We start from the raw sequence: 6,686 nt of genomic DNA, 5'->3' as shown, positions 1-6,686 counted from the left end.
TGGTATACGTTTTATACCAGCTAGAAATCTTGCGTGTATGATATTTCTTCGTTAACAAATAGAAATGACTGAGACACAAAGTAAGTACAAGTTGTGTCATCCTGGTACTTAGTAGGTTTTTATTATATCTTACTTCGACGGAGTTTATTGGTTTCTTAAACAGTTTAATAATTAATCCAATTTTCGTAATAACTTCTTAAGTCTTTGTAATGCGATTTTCTATATTTTTAGGGAATTTTGCAAGTCTCCGAGATACGGTTTTCTATATGTGTTGATAACTTATGCTAGTCTTTGAGATAAACTTTGACTGATATAGATTGCAAACAAAGTAGCTTCATTTTGAACTGTTTTTTTCTTCTTATTATTTTGTGGATTATACTTTACATAGTGATTTGTCAGAAAGTTCTTTATACATTGTCCATGGCAGCTGTAAATATAAAGCATATTATACAATTCAAATATATTTCGGTTAAATCGGCTATTTACCGACGTTCGGATCATAAAGCTAATTTATTTTGTATAGGTTGCGATAAGCTATTCGAAAGTTATCTACACTAAATGTCCTTAATTTAGAACTGATAGCAACTAGATAACAACACCCGCTACCTACAATTGGACTACTTTTTTATCAATGAAATGTGGGATTGATTGTCATATTATGACGCCCCCATGAAGGAAAGGGGCAAGCATTTCCATTGAGGAGATTTGAACCTACGTCCTACAAATTGCGAGTCCAGTGCCCTAACATCAAGATCCTAGCCTAACGTATTCACATGTCTCTCCTAAATAAGAATGGTGTATAAAAATCGTTTAACATCATGAATGAAAAACACAACTGTGGGAAAATTTATCGCCATACTGTCGTTATTTCAAGTTTCTACGGAACTTCATTCGTGATGGTTACAAGGCGAGCAGCCATAATTGCAAAAAAGGCTTAAAAAGGAGAGAACCCAAGCTGAGGTATAAAGAACATAATCAACATTTTTGAATGTAGGTATATGTCACTTTTATGAAATAGATGGATGTATTCAACTTAAATGGATTTATAACACGGTAGTTCGGTTGTTTCTATGGTAACCATAAAGAATAAAACAGAATCGGAAGGTTCATCATAATTCTCAATAACTATTTTATTTATTATTTAAGGCGTTACATATTACGATTTATCTCGGACGAGCCTTCAATTTATTATGTTACGTATTACAATTTGAAGTAGCCTGAAATTGAGTTAAATTATAATTTAAAGGTTAATTGAATGTCAGTATATATCATATTTATGATATTTGCCAAAAGATTAATAAACATAGTTTTCTTTCTTAATACAAACATATTTTAACATACAAACAATAATAACGGTTATTACAAAGAATTATTACAAACGTTGATTTATATACAAAAAATTTACAAACTTACAAACAATAGAAAGTGATCTATCTTATCCGGAACTTCCTTGATACCCTACCGATGATTCATGATGAGTGACTTAATTTCGAGATGATATCGGTACGATTGACTTAACAGGGAGATAGTTAGCTCTTCGCTGCTCACACGTGAGTTTTTTTCAAGTGAAGTTATTCTATGTCTTCATAAAAAATATTATAATCTGATGTTAATCCGCTGAAGTTAAATGGTTTGTAATGTTTGAAATGAATAAACGTTCCTGGTCAATATCTGAATTTCCCGATTCATAAGCGTTAAACATAGTTATATCTTACGAGGCTTAGAATATACCAACTATAGTAAACCAATACTGTACACTATCTCCTGGTGCATTGTGTTGGTTAATTGTATAAGCGTAATGCGAGTTTCTAGAAATCTCAGCTTGCACAACAATACTGACAATCACTAGTATTTGCATACACACAGCAGTACATTGTTAATTCTTACGCTCGAGAATCTTTTATAACTAGTAACACGTTATACTGCGGTATGATAATATAGGTGAGTTGGTACACTTTTGTACTACATGAGCTATGAAAGCTGGCTCCATCAGTATATACGAGCCCTGAACATGTTAAAAATGTATAATCATAGAACAATACATTTCTGTTAAGATAATCGTTGAAAACATGGGACAAGATATGTGTGAGAATTCGTCAATAGCACACGCACTTACTGCATGTGATATACCAAATGCAGTGCTTATAAAAAGTTTATTGACCATGTAAAGGTAACGCCAACATCTCTAAAAGAATGAATATGTTGAAAAAGACATTCATACTGGTTGATGCATCATCATTTATCTGTATGGTAATAGACTCAGCACACGGGAAACTTTAAACAGGCCAAGACATGTGCGGACACAGAATATCAGTGCACATACGTAAGGATTGCTATGTACTAAATTCTGTGGTTGCAACAGCTTTATAGTGGATTTTAACGGTGGTGATGATAATGAATGAGCCTAACTGCAAAACTACCAAGTTTTTAATTCATTGTTTATAAGATTTGTTACTTACCTAAGAAGTTAGCTAATGAACAGTGTATACAAAAATTAACTGTAGATCTCTGCCAGCAAAGTAACATATATCTAGATTATTGTAATTTTGTATTGTTAACAAAAATTAGACAGTATTTTAATATTATGTTAACAATAATACATATCTCAGAATTCACATAACTCATCGTGATTGTCGCAAAATGACTAAATGTAAGTACTTTACTTTCTTCGAGTGTTGTATGAGCTTTATATATTCCCTAGTCAGTAAACCTACATCATATAGTATCACTTGAGGCTTACTATTATTTATTTAGTAATATTTCTACATTGCACACATAAACGATGTATATATATATCAAAATATTTGATATAATATTTCCTAACGAATGATGTTATTTTGTAGCAATAGTCTATCAATAAAAAATGTTAAATATACCAGTACCTGTATTTTTGTAATAAATATATATTTCGGTTAATTACTGCATAAACAAATTACGTAATTCTTGTATTTGTTCGTATAAAGGAATTAAAATACCACCATCTTATATTGATTTGTCTTTTTATCTTTATGAAAACGAGCTAATTAATATCTAACGTATATATTATATTTGACCACAATTATCCATATATTTTAACATAGAAACATAGGTTGTGTGTTGTTTTTTTTTTTCAATATACTTCTGGTTAGGGTTCATTCCACACACGTTCCTGGTCATTAGTCTATAAAATGTTAAGGTACCAACTGTAAATGAGAGAATAAGGTTTTCTGGTGTTTTTTTAAAGATTTATTTGTAGATTGTATGGGTCTTCAAAATATACTGTATTTACAACAGTTTGATAAATATGTACTATATTTATAACAATTTGATAAGCCATAAAAATATACAGAAATAACTGAGGGTTTAAAATGTTTTATAATGAAACTTAAACTCGAATCTCACAATAGTTTTTTGAATGAACTTCAGAAAAATTGAACTAGTTTTAAGTATCGAGTGTTTGTTTAGTTTATGCTAACTTTCATTGCTACTTACATATTTTTCTATTTCATCCACATATGTAGGGACTATAAAACATACCTATAAACTATATATGACACATTTTCAGTATCATCAAACCTTTTTTCTTAGGTGTGTATTTTTAAAGCATATATTTTTTCAGATGAAAGATTGGGTTTGCATGAATAGTCTTAAAATTACTCACATAACCTACGCATTGAGAATTTAGTACTGTTGAGGTATTGAGACGAATGTTTAGTGTACCTGCTAATACGTTTTTACTTGTAAATTCTGTCAAGTTTCTGATAATGAGACTACAGTTGTAGGATTGTCCTTGATATGTTGTTGTTGTGATTGGTCAGGGAAAAAGAAATACTCTATACAACATTCAAACTTTATATCGAGTTAATCGTTTGTATCTCTTCACACGAGAAGTTTAAATATTATTTAAAAGAGAGGAGTAAGATTTATATATTTACTCTTTTCAAGTTTCCAGTTATTATAAATAGTGCACAGTTGATGCCTCTTTATATAAAGAAATAGACCCGGCATAGCTAGGCGGGGATAAGGCGTTCGACTCCTAATCCGAGGGTCGCGGGTTCAAATCCCGGTAGCACTAAACATGCTCGCCCTTTCAGCCGTGGGGGCGTTATTATGTTACGGTCAATCCCACTATTCGTTGATAAAAGAGTAGTCCAAGAGGTGGCGTTGGGTGGTGATGACTCGTTGCTTTCCCTCTAGTCTTACACTGCAAAATTAGGGACGACTGGTGCATATAGCCCTGGTGTAGCTTTGAGCGAAATTAAAAAAACAATATAAAGAAAAGCGTAGAGACTAAGAAAAAATTTCATTAACATGGATAGTGGCTCTGTTAATTAGTTATTTTTTTGTTTTTCTTAAAAAGTCAAATTTTATTTTATTCTGAGCAAAAGGAAACTCAATTTTTTATGTTTTTAATTTTCGGTATAATCAGTTTTTTCGTATAAAATTATTATCAATTCCTAATTTTATGTTTCTTATTATTAGCACTAAACAATCTGAACAGCAACTTTTGCGATATTTGGACTATACGGTAAGGTTAGGAACCTTGAGGTATAAGCATATTTATCCCTAATTTAGACCTGCTGACCAGCCCAAGGGCAACCACTTAGCAACACGTATACGTCTTCTTTTAACCGAAAAGATTGTTTGTTTGTTTTGGAATTTCGCACAAAACTACTCGAGGGCTATCTGTGCTAGCAGTCCCTAATTTAGCAGTGTAAGACTAGAGGGAAGGCAGCTAGTCATCACCACCCACCGCCAACTCTTGGGCTACTCTTTTACCAACGAATAGTGGGATTGACCGTCACATTATACACCCCCACGGCTGGGGACCGAAAAGAAGGATTAACTGTCGAAGATGTAAAGTCCCAGCAGTTGAAAGTACAGTATGTACTCAATGGAATATCATGTCTTTTCAAACATGCATCCTGATCTCCATTGCTATGTATTTTTAAGCTTATGTTTTGTCACATATCATGTTGTAGCAGTTATCTTTGTTCAGCGATTCGAAACTTTTTCAGATAACCGAACAATAAGCGAACGAATCTTCGAAATCAAATAAAGTTTGATAAGTTGAATATAGTTTTTAAACTAAAACTTTCTTTGCTTTAATTACTTATAATTACAGCAATTGATTGTGAAATTTGCAAGAACAGTAGTACAGCTCGCTTTATGAATAGGTAATACAACCATGGATACAGTCAATATTTGGAAGAATTCCAGAGTTTTCAACGTGGGAAGTGTTGATTTCAGCGTATTGTTTAAATATTTATTATAAAAGTGACCTTCAGATCCAGTTTAAAGTATAGGCACACATTAATACTGAATTTTGACTTGTGGCGACATCACATTAAAAACTGAGTATAACTGATATATTTTTATTACCAACTTTTATAGCAAAATATAGATTTATTCACAATAATTAATTAAAAGAGTAGCTCGATTGACCTCGTAATGTTTGTTTGTTTGTTTTGGAATTTCGCACAAAACTACTCGAGGGCTATCTGTGCTAGCAGTCCCTAATTTAGCAGTGTAAGACTAGAGGGAAGGCAGCTAGTCATCACCACCCACCGCCAACTCTTGGGCTACTCTTTTACCAACGAATAGTGCACCTCGTAATGTTACGTACAAGATAAATACTCTGTGGTGGTTTACAAGGGCATGTTATATTAACAATCTTACATGTATAAATAAAAACTATTTAGTTTTATTTTGTGCAACATTTCTTGCAGATGTTCTCTGTCAAGCAGTAAATAAAAACAAGGTTAAGAAAGAATCGTTAAAGAGGTTCGAATTTACATAGGTTCGAATGACAAGTTCCACGTGAATCACATCAACAAAAATATTGTTTGAGAAAATTATTGTTCAATTTTCTACTTTTTCTAACTATTTACGAAAAAAACTATCATATATACTTACTTTAATATCGATGTTTCTTTGAATTAAGTATACATTTAGAAATATATGTAACTTGTACTGTTAAAAGTGTATTGCGAAATTCCCGTCTATTTACTAAATTTGTAGAAGATTCCCGAGTGTAATAATCAACAATGTACTATCTGTGTATGTAAATACCGGTCATTGCCAGTAATGTTAAGGTAGCCGAAATGTATAAATCCCCCCTAATTATAAAAGCTAGCGATCACAACACGCGGAGAGACAGTTTATATCGTTAGTTTACTAAAGTTCGTAAACTATAAACCTCGAAAAGTATAGATATTCGATCAAAAACGTTTACAGATTTTGAACATTACAAATATTTTAACTTCAGCGCATTAACATCAAACGATAGTATTTTCACGAAGACATTACATAACTTCAGCGGTGAAAAACTAACGTGCGATTACCAAAGAGCTAGCTGGAGTCCCTTTAAATGAATTGCTTTAAATTTCGCGCAAAGCTACACCAGAGCTATCCGTTCCTAATTTAGTAGTGTAAGACGAGAAGGAAGATAGTCATCACTACTCACTGCCAACTCTTGAGCTGCTCTGAAAGGGCGAGCATGTTTGGTTCACAGGGATTCGAACTCGCAACCCTCGGATTTGGGTTTGTAACTTCTTATTTAGACAATTCTTCTAAACTACTAGATGATATTGAATGTAAGCCTTGGAGATTTTTTAACGTTTAATATCCACATTTTTGGATTTTTTAAAAAAGGAATGTTTCTCATGTATATTCACCCTCCTTGTATAACACTAAAAAAGAAAAGT

This window comes from Tachypleus tridentatus, chromosome 9, assembly GCF_004210375.1.
Source record: "Tachypleus tridentatus isolate NWPU-2018 chromosome 9, ASM421037v1, whole genome shotgun sequence".
NCBI lineage: Eukaryota > Metazoa > Arthropoda > Merostomata > Xiphosura > Limulidae > Tachypleus > Tachypleus tridentatus.
This window is presented reverse-complemented; position numbering follows the sequence as displayed.